This window comes from Mastigoproctus giganteus, chromosome 8 (genome assembly GCF_048544385.1).
Source record: "Mastigoproctus giganteus isolate SK-2022 chromosome 8, ASM4854438v1, whole genome shotgun sequence".
Classification (NCBI taxonomy): Eukaryota; Metazoa; Arthropoda; class Arachnida; order Uropygi; family Thelyphonidae; genus Mastigoproctus; species Mastigoproctus giganteus.
The window spans coordinates 179,363,805-179,383,720 of NC_143582.1; the positions used below are offsets into that span (position 1 = coordinate 179,363,805).

At 38.9% G+C, this 19,916-nt stretch overlaps 1 pseudogene; it reads left to right on the top strand.

Annotated features, from left to right (window-relative positions):
* Positions 1–5,731: 5,731 nt before the first annotated feature.
* On the top strand, positions 5,732–5,850 carry LOC150082039 (5S ribosomal RNA; annotated as a pseudogene).
* The last annotated feature ends 14,066 nt before the right edge of the window (positions 5,851–19,916 follow it).

A 19,916-nucleotide genomic window follows, 5' to 3' on the forward strand; every position in this document is an offset into this window, starting at 1 on the left:
ACCCGGGAACATCTCTTTAGCTTTTCACTGAAATGCTTTCTGATAAGCAAAGCATTTGTATCTTCTTCATCTGCTAAATATTTTATCTTTTCATCTATCTTTTTGGCTAGTTGCTGACTTTTAGTTTTCCTTTGCGCCTTTCTGTGGCAAGTAACATTTTTTGTCAAGTCAACCCTTGAACCATCAGTACTGCGGATAGTGACTCGGGGTATATATTTTTTTCGACCTTCACCAGAATGGCATCCTTTGATAGATGAATGATCTATATCACTTTCCCCATTTGAAGGAGATGATAGCCTTATCCTTTTACTTGGTTGGTGACTTTTAGTTTGTCTTTCCTCATTCTTGTGGAAAGTAATATAGTTTTTCAAATCAGTACTTGAATCTTCAGAACTACTACTACTGATGGCTATCTGAGTATAGTTCACTGGCTCTTCTCTGGGGTGTTGTTCATTAACATATAAACTTTTCAATTCCATTATCCAATTATCAACTTGGTTAAGCATAATTGTACAAAACTGGTAAAAAATTGAACTTGCATCTTCCAAAGTTAAGTCTTTATGTAAATTTTTTTGGGGTGATGAAGATTTTTCAGGCAAAATTATCTTAAAATTGTTACCATGTTCTTCACAAAAACTAATGTTCTTTACATCTGCTGATTTTATTTTTTCTGTACTATTTCCCAGTTCTGAAACAGAAGGAAATGAAGTGTACAGTATCATATCATCATCCATATCTGTTTTTGCATGTTTATTATGAAAGTGTTCCCCTTCATTAAGAGATTTCCTTCTCATCACTATCGGATTCAATGTTAGTTGTTTAACATCCTTTGAGTTTATATCAACATTGGAATTGCACTGTGAATTTTCTAAATTGTTATTTACATGACATTTAAATTTTTGATCAACCATCTTTCTAGAATGTTTTTGTTCCCTTGTGTGAATACTGGACTGTTCTTGCACAGCTTCAAAATCCGATGTTGAACAAGAGGCACTGTAATACATAGTGTTTTGCAATTCTTTTAACCCGACCTTCCATTTGTCAAATTGAACAAATTTTACACCAGTTGAGTGAGGTGAACCTACTGATCTTTTGGCTTTTTCTCTTAATTTGCATGAATCAAAAAATGATATATTAATACTTTTATGATAATTTTCTTCACTGTCAGATTTATTTTTTCCACGGCTATCCACATCTTTTCTAACAACTTTCTTTTCAGGTTGTACTGAAATAGGTGGAGATTCCAACTCTACTAAGCCACTTTCTGTTATTAGAATTTTTTTCTTTGAACATGCATGATTAGCTTCCATTCTGCAAAACATAAACTTATAATAACATTCTTTTGAAATAATTGGAACACTGAAATTAAGTTCATCACCCTCAGTAAGAGGATACAATGGTCCAATCTCAGTTCTTTGTCCATTGAGTGAAATACTATTTTCATGGCTTACATTTTTCACAAACCATCTCCTATCTGTTGCCTTTTGAAATAATATTTTTCCTATCACCGTTTCTTTGTCAAGATGAATGCAAAGTGGATATGAAAATGTTCCAAAACTTTTTAAATACCATTCTTCATTGTCTACATAGGAAGACATGTGAACCTACAAAAAATAATAATAATAATAATAATAATAAATAAATAAAATAAGCAAGTGTAACTAATATTTATGACTGCTTTGCAGACATCTGATTAATTTTTTTTTTGTATACAATTCATGAAAATTAAAACCTAAAAAGAAAATGTGCAAGACAACTTTATACAAGCTTTTCTGGCTATAGTAAAAAAGATAACATCAATTGGTAATATAATATAATATAATATAATATAATCAGAATAAAATAATACCCCACTACATGGAGGTAAAACATTTATTTAATGGCTTCCTGTACAATCAAACTGAAAAATATGTTAATAAAGTATATATTCCCACGATTTAAGTGTGGGAAGCTACTTATGCGTGTGTGATCACTTATGCATGGGATGCTTAAAGATGTAACTACCATCAAGGGTAAAGCAAAGGGTTTTGTTTTCATAAAGGTGACTACGGTGGTCTCAGGCAGTTTTTGAATTCTATACAGTGGGATCAACTGATAATGTTAAAAGCAGTGAATTCTAAATGTGAGGCCTTCAGGGAATTAATCTTGGAAATTAGCATTAGTAGAGGCATTTGATGCAAGAAAGTAAGCTTATGCAGCATCAGCCAAAAAAAAAAACCCACTTCCACTTCACCCCTCTGTTCGTTCAAAATACCTGTCCAGCTGAGCCTTAAACTTATTTAGGCTATCAACCTCCACTACAAGGGATGGAAGTCTGTTCCATCAACCAACCACCCGCTGGCTAAAGGCAAATTTCTGCACGTCTATCCTACATTGGTCTTTCCTCAATTTCAATTTATACCTTCTCAGGTGATTATTCTGAGCTAGAGGAAGAATCCCATCAGCATTGAGCATGCTCAAACCATTCAAGGCTTTATACACCTCTATCAGATCATCTCGCTGGTGCCTAGTCTCCAGACACTAATTTGCAAAACTTAAGCCTTTCTTCGTAAGAGCACCCCTTTGTTCCATTCACTAATCTTGTTGCCCTTCTCTGTACTCGTTCCAGCAGCTCTACATCCTTCTTCAAATGAGGCCTCCAGACCTGTATACAGTACTCCAGGTGTGGCCTGACCATTGCCTTATACAAGGGAATAATCACCTCCTTATCCCTGCTGGAAAAATTCCTGTATATCATTGACAATACTCCATGAGCTACTGTTGCAGCCCGTCTGCACTGCTCAGAGAACTTCATATCTGCCTGCACAACCACCCCCAGGTCCCTTTCATTCTCTACCACTGTCAGTGTAGTACCACAGAGTTGATACGTTGCTCTGGGGTTGCTGTTTCCCATGTGTAGTACTTTACATTTGTCAATGTTAAACTTCATTTGCTACCTCTCAGCCCATCTGCTCAACCTTTCCAGATCCTGTTGCAGCAGCATAGTGTCAGTAGTGTCCTTGACAACCCTGTCAACCTTTGTATCATCTGCAAACTGGGACATTAAGCTTGATATACCATCATCAATATCATTTATAAATACAGAAAACAATAATGGACCCAACACTGAGCCCTGAGGGACTCCACTAATAATATTAGTCCACGATGAGCAGTGTCCATTGATTACCACTCTCTGTCTTCTCCCCCTCAACCACCCCTTTATCCATAGCAGCAATTTGCCTCCAATGTCACACTGCTCCAATTTGTGTAGCAGTCTTCCATGTGCAACAGTATCAAAAGCCTTTCTAAGATCCAAGTATATAATATCAAAGCTATTCCCTGCATCCAGTTCTTTTGTGACTGCATCATAATATCCAATCAAACTGGTCAGGCAAGACTTCCCCTTAACAAAACCATGCTATGTCCGAGCTATAACTGAAGTCTTGTCTAAATGATCCTGCAGTGCTTCTTTAACCAGCGCCTCCATTAACTTTCCTGGAACAGAAGTTAAGCTCACAGGTCTATAATTACTTGTGTCAGCCTTTGATCCTCCTTTGTGAATTGGGGTCACATTTGCATATCTCCAGTCTATGGGTACCTCCCCTGAGTCCAAGGAAGCTCTCATAATTATGGCTAAGGGTTTGCTTACTTCCTTTGCTGCCTCCTTTAATATAACTGGATAGATCCCATCCACCCCGGGTGCTTTTCTTGTGTTTATCTTCAACAGTTTTTCCTCCACTTTACTCCCAGTTATTTCAAGATTCTGTAGCTTACTGCTAGAGTTGAATACACCTCTGGCATTCCCCTCGCTGAATAACTCCTCATGTGTGAATGTCGATGCAAAATATTCATTTAGTTTGTTAGCTACCTGAGCAGGATCATCAACAGTTGACCCATCAATATCAAGTGGACCAATCTGATTCATCCCCTTCCTTCTAGAGTTTACATAAGTAAAGAACTCTTTGCTGTTTTTCTTTGCATCCCTTGCCAAGGATTTCTCGTAATCTGCCTTCGCCTGCCTAACCTCCTTTGTAACTTGGTTGCATATCAACCAACTTGTATCTATCAGAGGCTTCTGTGTCATGTGTTAATTTGTAAGTATCCCATGCATGCTTTGAGGCTTTTCATACCAGCTAAGAAATACTGTTCAAAATTTAGGCCTAAATGGAAGTCAGATGAACTAATAAGGCTCGTGGTAGAGAAAAAAAAATGCATGGAATGCATATAAATTAGCAGATGACACAGAAGCCTATGGCAGATATAAGCTAGTCTGTAATCAAGTCACAAAGGAGGTTAGGCAAGCGAAGGCTGATTATGAGAAATCCTTCACAAAGGATGCAAAGTAAAACAACAAAGACTTCTTTATTTATGTAAACTGAAGGAAGGGGATGAATCAGATTGGTTCACTTGATGTTGGTGGTTCAACTGTTGATGATCCTGCTCAGATAGTTCACAAACTAAATGAATATTGGACACTGCTCTACATGGGCTAATGTTATTAGTGGAGTTCCCCAGGGTTCGGTGCTGGGTCCATTGTTATTTTGTGTATTTATCAATGATATTGATGAAGGTATATCAGGCTTAATGTCAAAGTTTGCAGATGATACAAAGATTGGCAGGGTTGTTAATGATAGTAAAGACAGTATGCTACTGCAACAGGATCTAGGAAAGTTAGATGGACTGAGAAGCAGCAATTGAAGTTTAATATTGACAAATGCAAAGTACTGCATTTGTCAAAGTAGCCCAAGAGAAATGTACCAACTGTGTGGTACTACACTCGGAGGTGGAGAATGAAAAAGACCTGGGAGTAATTGTGCAGTCAGATATAAAGTTTTCTGAGCAGTGCAGACAGGCTGTCAGAGCAGGTCATGGAGTTTTGTCTATAATATATAGGAATTTTGCTAGCAAAGACAAGGAGGTGATTATCCCTTTGTATAAGGCAATGTGTGGTCAGCCCACACCTTAAGTACTGTGTACAGGTCTGGAGGTCTCGTTTTAGGAAGGATGTAGAGTTGCTAAAACGAGTACAGAGAAGGGCAACAAGACTGGTGTGAGCAACAAAGGGGTTCTCTTACCAGGAGAGGCTTAAATTCTGCAAGTTGCAGCATCTGGAGACTAGCACCTGCGAGGTGATCTGATTGAGATGTACAAAGCCGTGAATTGGTTGAGCAGGCTCAATGCTGATGGGATACTTCCCCTTGGTGAGATTAAGAACCTGAGGGGGTGGCATAGATTCAAGTTGAGGAAAGACAGTTGCAGAATAGATGTGCTGAAGTTTGCCTTTAGCCAGCGAGTAGTTGATTGCTGGAACAAACATCCAGTTGTTGTTGTGGAAATTGATAGCTTAAATAAATTCAAGGCTGAACTAGACAAACATTTGGAGTGACTGGATGGGTAAAATGGGAAGGTTGTTTTTTTTTTTTTTTTTTGGCTGATGCTCTATAAGCTTGCTTTCTTGCATCATATGCCTCAACTAATGCTAATATTACATACTCTCCCCTTACCTTGGTGACTTCACCAGTATCAAAAGAACTACAGAATATTTAGTTACATTTTTAAATTTTAAGTTACATGATATATATATAAAATACTGTGAGGATTGTAAATATCTGTTAACTAACTGAAGTGAAACTTCTTTAGGTGCACTTGAGGCAGTTTTTACATGGGAGTAACTTGCGTTTGTGGAAATCGCAACAAAAATGTGACAAGGCAATCTAAGCCATAAGTAAATGCCTTACAGATGCGCTGAACAGCCAAGTATCATACTGGGCTGAATGCACCGGTTCTTGTTTGATCATCGAAGTTAAACAGCATTAGGCCCAGTTAGTATTTGGCAGGGTAACCACCCAGGAATACTAGGTGTATTTGACTTTTTACTAGTTAGTACTATTATTAAAATTTTACAGATGTCATGTTTTCTGTGAAATATTTTTACAGTGAAATTTCTGCTTCATACCATGTAAACAAACTCTTAATGGGACAATTATTGCAATGTATAGCTGTAAATAAATAAATTAATACATAATAATAATTAATATCGTAAATTATGATGCTAATGGAATTTCTTTAAAGAATTGAGAATGAAGCAGTCAGTATGATATTTAATACTGCCTATTCAATTAATCTAAGACAGATTTAAATTGCCAAATAGAGAGCGGAATAATTACGAAACATTTAGATCCAGTGAAATGTCACAATTAATGATTGCATTGCCATTTATGGTAATGATTGAAAGAGTAAAGTATGTCAAATGCACGACCTGATTGTTGCGAACACATTTTATCAAAATGATAAACCTACTCATTCACTAGGTTAGAGTATAAAAATGTTTGAAATTGATATTCGATTATATCTTTGTTAGAGAAAACAGATACAGTCATCATAGATCATAAGAAGTAATATTAACTCTATTATATAATGATTATTGGAATACAGTAAGTTAGTATGATAGTTTTATTGATTAGGAACATGAACATCTACAACACAATATATACCAGTCTTTGCGATCTGAGAACAGGATAGTTGTACAGTAAGTCCTCGACTTATGTGGATTCAAGTTACACGGATTTGTAGACACACCTATCTCTTCCATCATGCAGTATGATTGATGATTTTTGAGGTTATGATGAATGTCGTGGCGAGATCCAATATTCCTTACATTTCGAGGGTACAGCTCTAAAACGGTGTTCGCAGGCCGGCCGCTAGTTAGCACACCGGACTGAACCTATTGGTAACTCTCTAGGAAGCTTCCGGATCAGCTAGTGTATAATCTTGCTACCTCTACTCTGCCAGATAGTGACTGGAGGGAGTCCGAGTAGTGTGTATGCGGGGAGCATTGTCGAGGCCACGTTATGTCAAGGATCTGGGTATATTCTTACCACATGTACGCCATATCCAAAAATTTCATTACTTCATACAGCATGTCCCACCCACCTTTTCTTACTATTGAATACACCATGAATTGTCAAAATAATAGAGCAAGCTTATCTGCGAAAAGACCTAAACCTCCCAAGGCCTTCCTAATTCATTTCACAAATATACGTGGTCTCAATTCTAATCTCAACGATATCCATTTCCACTTGCAGTCTTCCAAACCTCATGTACTTTTTCTGACTGAATCTCAGTTATCAGTTGATTCAACTACTGCTCATCTCAGATGTCCAAATTATTTGCTGTATGATTCCTTTCGCCTCAAAGGTGGTACTTGTGCATATGTCCGTTCTGATATTCCCTGTCAGAGACTTGGCAATTTGGAATCTCCTCTCTTTGATCTTCTCTGGCTTAAAATCTCTCTACCTCATTGTGTAAAATTCATCTGTTGTCTCTACCGTTCTCCCAACTCCACTAATCACTTGGAGCTCTTTGACTTCCTCTCTTTGCAACTTGACTTTCTCCAGTCCAACTTTCCTAACAGTGAGGTAATTTTCCTTGGTGATTTTAACGTTCACAACTCCAGCTGGCTTCCGTTTTCTAGTCACACCGACCCAGCAGGTCGAGATGCTGAGGCTTTTGCAATTACTAATGACCTAGCACAGATTGTTCATTTACCTACAAGAATACCGGACAATCCTAATCATACAGCCAATACGCTTGATCGTTTTCTCACAAACAACCCTTCTAAGTACAAGGTTTAAGTGAGAGGTCCTTTAGGCACTTCAGATCACAACTTGGTGATTGTCTCTTCTCCAATGGAACCTTTATCTCATGCCTATTCCCAACCTCGTATTGTTTGGCATTACAAGAATGCAAAATGGGATGACCTGCGAGACTTCTTTTCTTTGGTCTGATTACTGTTTCAAAACTTCTGATGTCAACGTTTGCTCAGATCGTGTCAGTGAAATTATTCTTGCAGGAATGGAATCCTTTATCCCACACTCCACTTTAAAATCTCGTCCTTTATCTAAACCTTGGTTTTCCAATAAATGTGCTAAGGCTGTCCAAGAGAAGAACGTTGCATATCGTAATTGGCTTGTTTCTAATTCTTCAGTTTCATTTTCTGCCTACACCAAAGCTCGCAACAATTGTAAAGCAGTTATTAATCAGTCCAAACTAGAGTTTGAACAGGCTAAGAGTAGAAAACTTGCTTCTTGCCCTAATGGTAGCTGAGCATTCTGGTCTCTTGCCAAAGCTATTGGCCGCAACTTTTGCCCATCTCTGCTCCCACCTCTGTCCAAACCAGATGGTTCTGTTGTCACTTCAGTCAAGGATAAAGCTGACTGCTAGCATCCCATTTTTCTTCCAGCTCATGTATTAATGATCTTGGTAAAACACCTCCCACCATTCCTAACACGCTCCATTCAATGCCTCCTGTGGTCTTCCGTCAAAAGGATATCAGAAGGATTTTGATGAATCTTGATGCTAAGAAAGCTCCAGGTCCTGATGGTATTTCTCCACTTGTTCTCAAAACCTGTTCTCCTGAACTTACTCCTATTCTTTGCCGCCTTTTTTCACTTTCTTATTCCAAAGGTGTTTTTCCTTCTGCTTGGAAATTTGCTCATATCCAGCCAGTTCCTAAAAAGGGTGACAAATCCCTCCCATCCAATTATCGTCCCATTGCAATTACTTCTACTCTTTCTAAAGTAATGGAGAAATCAATTAACCGCCAACTCTTAAACTACCTAGACACCTTCCGTCTGATCAACGATCGCCAGTATGGATTCCGTCAGTGTCGAACAACTGGTGATATTCTGGCTTATGTTACCCATTTATGGACTAATTCAATGGAAAGGTTCTGTGAAACACAAGTAGTTGCTCTTGACATCTCAAAGGCTTTTGATCGTGTTTGGCATAAAGGTCTTCTAAACAAGCTTCCATCTTATGGTTTGCCAACTGTTTTTAGTAATTGGTTATCCAGTTTTCTCTCTGATTGCTCACTGAGGGTGATGGTAGATGGCTCTCTGTCTTCTAACTTCTCCACTAATGCCGGTGTCCCCCAAGGTTCAGTTCTTTCCCCCACTCTTTTCCTCTTGTATATCAATGACCTTCTTCCATTGACTGGAAATCCTATCCATAGTTTTGCCGATGATAGCACATTGCATTCAACTTTCCATTTTGAGAAACCTTGTCCAGCTTCAAGTTCTCGTAAATCTGCTGCCAATTCCTTAAATGCCGATCTTCAGGTAATTCTCCAGTGGGGCAAAGACAACTTAGTTGATTTCAACCCTTCTAAAACTCAATCTTGTCTTATATCTCGCAAAAAGGATTCTTCTGCTCCTATGCTTATCTTTAGTGACACTCCGATTTCTAGGCAAAATGATATATCTCTTTTGGGGATTACCCTGACTTCTAATCTCTCTTGGCACAAGCACATTACAAATATTGCTTCCTCTGCATCTAAAAAACTTGGTTTCCTCTTTCGCTCTCGGCGTTACTTTTCTCCCAAACAGCTGCTCACTCTGTATAAATCGCAAATCCGCCCTGCCATGGAATATTGTTCCCACATCTGGGGTGGTGCCCCCAAAACCTCTCTCAGGCTTCTTGATTCCATTCAGAAGAGGGCAGTTAGGTTAATTAATGATTCATCTCTAACAGAGTCTCTCCACTCGCTTTCTCATAGACGCACTGTTTCTGCTGCATGCCTCTTCTACAGATACTTCCATGGGCACTGTTCTTCTGAATTGGCTTCTATAATTCCCGCTCTCTCTTTCAAAACAGTCCGAACACGTGCCGCCACCAGCCAACATCCATTTACTGTCCAACTTCAAACCCACAGAACCAACTTTTCATCTTCCTCATTTATTCATTCAACTGCCGTTTTCTGGAATAACCTTCCTTCATACGCATTTCCTGAAAATTACAATCTACAGAAGTTCAAGTCCAATATCAACAAATATCTTCTTTCGTCTTCTCAACCTCCAACCCAAGCACGGTACTAAGTACTATAGGTTATAATACCTCTCGTGTTTGGGGTTCTCATAAAAAAAAAACAAAACAACACAGAAATTCTGATCTAACTCACAGCACTTCTTCAGCATGATCCTATATTTGTCTGACAAATCATCAGATCGTGTGCTTAATGACATTAGTCCACACCTGAATAATAAATATTATCTTTATCCCGCTCCCCTTAAAATCTAACAATCTGTTGGTGACATCATTAATTTTTACTCCCGGCAGACATACCCTGCTTCTAGAACATCTACCTTATAACAAAAAATATTTCCCGTTTCCCTGACAACGGAGTCCTCTCATAGAACTAAGTCTTTTTGAACCAGAAGTTTGCACTTGGTTATTCAGTTCTGGGGTTCGAATTGGGAGTGCATTATTTGGTAGGTAAATGTTCAATTTTAACAAAATTTGATCTTATTCTGCAAGTCTCTCTCTCTCTGATGGGATAAATTTTATGTAAAATTTCATAAAAATGCATCCACTGGGGGTCAAATTATTACAATACAGGCATAAGGAAAAACAAACAATAACTGCCAGATTTCTTTGGCCCAATTTTAATGAAATTTGGGATTGGCTTGACATTTTTTTTTAAAGAGCCAAATATAAAATTTTATGAAAATCCATCCATTAGGAGTTGAATTATTACATGCAAATGGATCGACATAATGACAATAGGTGCATTATTCAAACATGCTTAAAAATGGTTGGACACTGCTAGAGAACTGCAAGGAAAGATTTTTGTTGCTCTGATGTCAGCAGTTGCTATTGCAGCTTTTCGCCCAACTTGGCCACTTAGTTCTCCTGCTTAGCAATAAGATATACACTGAGTGATCACTGAATGATGACCACCTACCTAATACTTCACAGATCCTCCTTTTGCCCTCAGTACAGCAGCTATCTGATGTGGCATTGATTCAACAAGATGTCGGAAGCATTTGGGAGGTGTGGCCAACCAAGCTGTGTGTAATGTGGTCAGCAATGCAGGTATAGAGGCGATTGGTATATCCAGATGCCCGATATGCCTTTCCATAGTGTCCCACAAGTGCTCTATGGGATTGATATCAGGGGAGTTCGGAGGCCAGTTGATATGCTGGAAGTCAGAACTGTGTTCCTCAAACCATTCCTGCACAACAAGTGCCCGATGGCTCAGTGCACTGTCATCTTGGAAGACACCATTGCCATTTGGAAAAAAATTTAACATAGCAGGGTGGCAAGCAGTTGATGATAGTGAAGACTAGTGATACGTTGTTCCACATGCACCAGGAGTCCAAGTTCCTGCCAGTGAAACATGCCCCACACCATACAACCGCCTCCACCTGCCTGCCCTTTTGATACCATGCATGATGGATGAAGAGCCTCATGTTGTTGATGCTAAATCCATATAAAATCATCCACGGTGTGGAGTAAATAATGTAACTCTTCTGACCAGCACACCTTCCAGTCTTCTAATGTCTAACTTACATGCTCTGTGCACCAGGGGTGTTTTAAGTCGATGAACCTTATTTAGGAGAGGATGCCATAGGGGTCATCTGCTGGTATAGCCCATACATGTGACGCATGGTGATGCCAGATATTGTTCCGGGTTGGCCCATGTTGTATTGGGTATTCAACTCTTTAACAGTGCTGCACCTGTTTGCCTGTAAGAGTCGTCGGACCCGGCACTCACCTCTAACATCAACCTTTCACTGACCTTTGCAGTTCTGCTGCTGGGTTGTTGTTTGACCATTTTGACACCAGTCCTGGTACACTTTAACTACGTTGGCTCTTGAACACTCCACCCGTTCAGCCGTTTGGGAAATCGAGGCACCAGCTTGTCGAGCACCCACAATCTGTCCTTTATCAAAGTCCGATAAATCCTTCCTTTTACCCATCGCGCTCGGAATTTTACTATCTACTGAACCACTGATACCTTATCTGTGCTACGTAGGTTGACTAACTCTGCACTCTCGTATCTCACATGGTCAATGGGTCGCATTCAGTTTTCACAGGGGTGACTCAGTGTATCTTTCTCTTTTTTTTGATTTATCATCCATAATGTTGCAGCTTCTCCTTAGTTAGGAACCATAAAGATAAAATTAGGAACCATTAGGTAGCATTATTGTGGTGGATGAGTGGATGTTAATAGTGCAGCAACATCTAAAGCAAAGTAAACGGAAGAGGTTTTGCTTTCATAAAGATTACTACAATGTTCTTAAACAGGTTTTAAATACTTTTCAGTGGAATTAATTCATGATGTTACCAATTACAAATTCTAAATGGGAAAAATTCAGGGAAGTAATCTTATAATCTATTTTTTATGCCAACTAGGAGATGCTGTTCAAATTTAGACCTAAATGGATGTCATAAAAATTATCAAAGAACAAAAAAAGTACAGTAAGTACAAAGTAGTCTGCAACCAAGTCAGTATGTGAGTAAGACAAGCCAAGGTAGATTATGAGAACTCTTTGGCTAAGAATGCAAAAAAAGTAGCAAAGAATTCACTGCATATTTTAACTAGAAGGAAAGGGAAGGAACAAATTAGCCCACTGGATATAAATGATATAACTAATAATGATCCTGTTCAGATTGCTCACAAACTGAATAAATATTTTGCATCGCATTAAAATATTATAGCAAAAGCTTGTCTCTCCGTACTCACCTTATCTCTGAGTACTCAGGTGAGTACTGAGAGATAAGGCTTTGCTATAATATTATAATGAATTAAAAGACACTAAAAAGGCCTCTGTAGTCAGGAAATCTATCCATAATTGATGCCACCAACTCTGACCAATTATAACTTTATAAACATAAGTAAAATAAAATTACAAATAAAATAAAAAAGTAAACTTGTCTAAAATATAGATAATTTAAAATACACATATGAATTCCTATAAAACTTTGAAAAATACTATGCATTAAAAGCATTAAGCCCGTACTACTATGACACTTTAAAATACTATGCATTAGAAACGTTAAATCTGTATTACTATAAAACTGAAGCTTTCGACAGCATCTGCTGCCTTCCTCAACATAAGTAGTGCTGCATCAACAATTCATTATAAAGCACTAAGCCATCCCAGCAGACCCAGGATGTACTATGGTACCTGCACATACTCCGTTTCCCATATGTCAGCACCAGAAGTGGCACGGGGTTGTACGACCTTAAAACGTTCATCCCTATCCAGGATAACGGTCTCAAACATTACATTAATCCTACAACCCTTATCCCTATTCAAGCTAAGATCACCAAAGAAACAAATCCTTAGGCTCTCCAGCCACTTTCGGTTCCAGAAACACTCCGTAATTACAGCTCCTTTGGTTGTTATACTATGCCCGGTTTCCCAGGCATGTTCAGCCACGACCAATCCTGAGACATTAGCCAACCTAAGCGTCCAGCTATGCTCCCCCAGTCTATCATGTAATCTGCGCTTAGTCGCACCTATGTAACCTCCCCCACAATCCGGGCACTGAATTATATAGACAATCCCACTGTTGTCAACTCCCACAACAGGGTCTTTAACTGCCACCATCACCGTGCGCAAGTTCCAACCTGGAAGCTGCACACAACGTAATTGGTACGACCGTAAAACGCGAGCTAGTGGATGCAACATGCCCGGACAGCAGGTAATGTACGCAGTCGAGCCAAATGTACCCCCTCCTCCCACCATGTCCACAACAACCTTCCATCACATTCTGGGGGTATCCACATCTCATAAGGTCAGCCGTGACCTGCTTGATTTCTTCCTCCCTATCCTCTGAGGAAGAGCAGTGTGAACAAGCCCTGCTCATTAAAGCCCTAACCAAACTCTTCTTATGACCTCCAGTCTGGGCAGAACCAAAATGAGTATACTGGACCCGACACATCTTCTTCCTAAACACTCTTGTTTTTAATTGTTGGCCCACCCTGTAAATCCAAAAACGGCAGAGCACCCCCCCCTCAACCTCGGAGGTAAACTTTATAAAGGGGGAACCACTATTAAGCCAATTGAGAACCTCTGGCTCACGTCCCCTACATAGTATAGCGAACGTATCGTCCACATACCTCTTCCACGCCCACAGGGGTAGTGGACCAGAGGAACTCAACATCCTACCTCAAATTCTTCCATTGCTAAATTAGCAATGAATGCGCTAATAGGTGAACCCATAGCCACACTCCAGCTCTGCTGATACATCACACCTGCAAATACCATAGTGGTGTGCAAATACCGGACAAACACAAGCTAACACCTTCACATATGTCCTGTACACTCAAATTCGTCCTATCTCTCAAAGTATTATCACCCTCCAAGGCCGTTCAAACACAGTTCAAAGCATGATCCACTGGAATGTACGTTAATAAATGACACCACATCAAATGATATCAAAATTTTCTTCTTCGATATTCTGATCCTGGGCAAACCGTATGAATTCCTGACTATTCCTCACTGTTCAGCCAGTCCGGCCCAAAACAGGAGAAACCAAACCCGCAGGATTGGTTTCTCCAGTTTTGGTGCTTTATAATGAATTCATATAAAGCTTCAGTTTTATAGTAGTATGGGTTTAATGTTTCTAATGCATAGTATTTTAAAGTGTCATAATAGTACGGGTTTAATGTTTCTACTGCATAGTATTTTAAAGTGTCATAGTAGTACGGGCTTAATGCTTTTAATGCATAGTATTTTTCAAAGTTTTATAGGAATTCAAATGTGTATTTTAAATTATCTATATTTTACAGTCAAGTTTACTTTTTTATTTTATTTGTAATTTTATTTTACTTATGTTTATAAAGTTATAATTGGTCAGAGTTGGCAGCATCAATTATGGATGAATTAAAAGAAAGTACTTTAGCCTTCAGCTATAAAATTATACAACTGCCATTAAACAATAGGGGAGTACAGAGAGATAAGCTTTTGCTATAATATTTTAATGAATTAAAAGAGAGTACTTTAAGCTTTTGGCTATAAAATTATACAAATATTTTGCATCTATATTCACATGTGAAGAAGTGCTTGGGGATGGAATACCATAAGTATACCAAGTTATAGCTTGGAGCTAAATAATTTTGTGATAACTGAGAAGAACGTGGAAGAGAATTGTTGAAGCTAAAGTAAATAAGGAAGCTGGGGATGGCAGAATCTATACAATTATATTAAAAGCAGCAGCAAAAGAAGTAAGCAAACTTTTTAACCATAATTGTGAGAGCACCCTTGGATTCAGGGAAGGTCACTACAAATTGGAGATGTGCAAATGTCACTCCTGTTCTCAAACGGCAGAGTCAACACTTATAGAACTGTAAGCTTGGCTTCTGTTCTGGAGAAAATAATGGAGATAGTGGGTAAAAAAAATAATTGCAAGTTCAATTTTAGTATCAATAAGGCCAAATGATACAAGGAAGTGAACTTTTCTGCAGCAGCCAAAAATAAATAAATAAAATAATCAAGGGATAATAAACTTTCCTCTTTCATTTTGCTCAATCCCTTCAGCGCTTATACACCTTAATTACATCTCCCATCAGATGTCTAATTGTTACACTTTGCAGTCCACACCTTCGTATGTGCATCGCTTGTATTCATCAATCAGGTTGCCCTTCCCTGAACCCTCTCCAGAAGTTCTATATCTTATTTTAAGGTGTAGTCTCCAGACCTGAATACACTATTCAAAATGCAATCTAACCATCACTTTGTAAAGAGGGATAATGACATCCAAAAGCCCTAGAAATCACAGACTGGATACCTAGCCTTCATAGCTGCCTGTATACAATGCATAAAAAATTTCACATCAGACCGAATCATAACATCTAAGTCTTTTTTGTTTTGAACCACTTTTAACTCCTCTTCCTCCTAGCTTATATGTGACTCAGAGATTTCTGTTCCCCAAATGCATAAACTCTTGTTTAGAAGGATTAAACTTTAGTTGCCATTCTTTGGACCACACATGCAACTAATCCAAGTCATTTGGAAGCAACGTGGCCTAGCTGGGATTGTTAACTACCCTTTGCACATTCAAATCATCAGAAAACTTTGTCGGCTTGCCTTGGGTATCCTTGTCAATATCACTTTTGAAAATCAGGAATATGAGAGGACCCAACACTGATATCTGATGGGTCCCCTTATTACACTGACCCCAAATAATGACCATTATGACAACCCTCTGTCTCCTACCTTTCAGCCGGCCTGCAATCCACCATGAGATCCTATGCATAACTCCAACTTCTTCCAATTTATGTAATAGTCTTTCTTAAGGGACTATTTCAAAAGGTTACTAAAGTATACATATATAAAATGCCAAAGTTTTTACCTGCATCCAACTGCTTAATGGTTATATCATAGTAATTTACCATACTGTTCAGGCATGATGCCAGGAATGTATTTGGGTGGGAAGAGGGGCATATGCCCTCTAACTATGCATATAAGTGTTTCTAGATTTGTCTAAACAAAAAAAAAAAAAAAAAAAAAAAAAAAAAACACTCAAAAACCTGGTCGTCATTTCACCTTACAATGATACCTGCATAAGATAGTGCATGTTGTCCCCTTAATGGATGCATGACAGGATCCATTCAAGATAGCGTTATTGTACCAAGCTTATACACCATCAGCAAAAAAAAAAACCCTATCCATTTGCTCTAAATGTTTGTCTGGTTCTGCCTTGAAATTATTTAAGCTGTCCACTTCTACAACGACAGAAGGAAGTTTGTTCCAGAAATCAACTACGAACTGGCTAAAGGCAAATTTCCACACATCTATTCCACAACTGTCTTTCCTCAATTTAAATTTATGTCCTCTCAGGAGATTAATCTGGACTAAAGGAAGAATCCCATCAGCATTCAGCTTGCTCAAACCGTTCAAGGCCTTAAACACCTCAATCATATCACCTCACAGGTGCCTAGTCTCTAGACACTAATTTGCATCACATAAGCCTTTCTTTGTAAGAGCAACCCTTGTTCCATTCACTAATCTTCTTGCCCTTCTCTGTACTCATTCCAGCAGCTCTACATCTTCCTACAATGAGGCCTCCAGACCTGTATACAGTAATCAAGGTGTGGCATGACCATTGCCTTATAAAATGGGATATTCATCTCCTTTTCCCTGCTAGAAAAATTCCTGTATATCATTGACAAGACACCATGCGATACTCTTGCAGCCATCTGCACTGCTCAGAAAACTTCATATCTGACAGCACAATTACCCCCAGGTCTTTTTCGTTCTCTACCACCTTGAGTATAGCACCATACAATTGATACTTTACTCTGGGGATACTGCTACCCCTATGCAGTACAAAACTTAACTTGCCACCTCTCAGCCCATCGGCTTAACTTTTCTAGATCCTGTTGCAGTAGCCTACTGTGATTAGAAAGGCCTCCGTAGCCGAGTGGTCAGGAGCAGGAGTGCAGTGGCACACGCTCTTTGAGTAGGCCGGGGTTCAAGCCCCTGACTGTTAAATACGGTCGATCTGCCAACCCGCACTGGATCAGCGTGGCAGATTATGGTCCATTTCCCTCAGCATGAATTGTTGAGGAGGCTTCCATCCTGCAGTGGGTTGATAATGGCTGCAATTTACTTTTTTTTACTGTCATTAGTGTCATTAACAACCCTGCCAATCTTCGTATCGCCTGCAAACTTAGACAATAAGGCTGATATACCTTCATCAATATCATTAATAAATACAGAAAACAACGATGGACCTAACGCTGAACCCTGGGGGAATCCACTAATAACATTAGTCCACGAAGAGCAGTGCCCATTGATTACCACTCTGTCTTCTCCCACTCAACCATCCCTATATCCATAGCAGCAATTTGCCCCCAATGCCACACTGCTCCAATTTGTACAACAGTTTTCCATTTGCAACAGTATTAAAAGACTTCCTAAGCTCCAATTATATGATATCAAAATTATTCTTTGCATCCAGTTCCTTTATGCCCATATCATAGTAACCAATCAAATTGATCAGTCAAAACTTCCTCGTAATAAATCCATGCTGTCTTTGAACTATAACTGAAGGCTTGTCAAGATGATCCTGTATTGCTTCTCTGACCAGTGTCTCCATTAATTTCCCTGGAATAGCAGTTAAACTTACAGATCTGTGATTATTTGTCACCCTCTGATCCTCCTTTGTGAATTGGGGTCACATTTGCACATCGTCAATCCATGGGTACCTCCCTTGAATCCAAGGAAGCTCTCATAATTCTGGTGAAGGGTTTGCTTACTTCCATTGCTGTCTCCTTTAATATAACTGGATACATCCCATCCACCCCAGGTGCCTTACTCATGTTTATCTTCAACAGTTTCCGCTCCACTTTGCTCTTAGTTATTACAAAATCATTTAGCTCACTGCCAGAGTTTAATACACACATCTGGCATTCCCCTCCATGAATAACTTCTCATGTGTAAATGTAGATGCAAAATGCTCATTCAGTTTGCTAGCTACCTGAGCAGGATCATCAACAGTTGAACTATCAATATCAAGTGGACCAATCTGATTCATCAGCTTCCTTCTAGAGTTTACATGAGTAAAGAACTCTGCTGGTTTTTTTTGCATCCTTTGCCAAATATTTCTCGTAATTTGCCTTTGCCTGCCTAACGTCCTTTGTCACTCGATTACAGACCAGATTATATCTATGCATTTTTCTTCTCTGCCACATGTCTAATTAGTTCATCTGACATCCATTTAGGCCTAATCTTGAACAATATTTCTTAGTTGGTATGAAAAGCCTACTAGCTTCCAAGATTAATTCAAAGAATTAATCTCTTTTTGAATTTGCTGTTGGTAACATCATCAGTTGATTCCATTGTATGGAATTTAAAAACTGTCTGAGACCACTGTACTCGTCTTTATGAAAGCAAAAACCTTTCCCTTTACCCTTGATGGTAGTTACCTCTTTGAGTAAATCTCACATCAGAACACTGATTACTGCCACCTAGTGGTTCCTTTATCTGCAGATTCTTAATGCATAAAAATCACTACTGATAATCAGATCAAGAGTATTATTCCTAGTTTCCTCCCCAAATAGGTTGCTGTAGAAAACAATCATCCAATAAATCCACAAAAGCCCTGTGTGTGAGTGACCAACCCACAAATTACAGTTAATATCTGGGAAATTAAAATCCCCCATTATAAAACAATCTGATTTACTGGCCCAATCTATTTCTCTGTACAGTTGTTCATTTTACTCAGTGCTTTTTTTGGAACAGTACACAATGGTATGGTGTACTGGTACCTTTTTTAAGCCCGCTTTTGTGCATGCATTTTGTGTCACGCTACAGCCAACAGCAGATTGCCGCGCGTTTTCTAGGTTTATTTTATGCATGCAACATTTGTCATCCGTCAAAAAAAAAAAAAAAAATAGTTTGGGTGGACAAATCGTATCAGTGCTGTCAGTGCTTCTTCACAGTGGAGAGTGGAAGATGGATCCGTGCGTGATGTATTTTGCATATCGGCTTATTGCAGTGAAAAGACAGAAAAAAGATGGGCTGTTAATCCCATTAACAGTGCTAGATTTGTAGATGGGGAATTTTGTAACCTCTACATTATTTTGTCTGTAGCATCGTTTGATGGGCTGGTGGTCAAATTCTAAGGAATGATTCAAGCTAGGCAAGATTTGGTGCAAGGCTTGTCACTTTTATCACAGGAAATGTTGGCAATAACTCTCATGTAAGTCTATAAAAATAAGATTAGTTTACATCTGACAGCAGTTGGCAGCACCATTGTCTAGACAGTGCACGACAGACAAGTGCGCGTGTGCATAAAGGACCAATTAGACACCACGTACTAAGAAAATTCGTGCGACTTTTTTCTGCTTACGTTCTTTAAGACACGATGGCATGTTTTTCAGAACGTGACGGCAGCGTAAATGGACAACAGAGCATAAAATGGCGCATAAAAGCGGGATAACATTGAATGTGTGATGTTTGGATGCAGTACACTTCGAAATTTGCTATGTTCTGTAAATTTTTTCACGTTTACCTACTATTCAAATAAGCTCAAAGTTATTTAACTAAATTTGCATTTTTCACTGTCTTTAGCATTAGCAATAGTAGAGGCATATGATGCAAGAAAGCAAGCTTATGCAGCATCAGTCGAAAAAAAAAAAA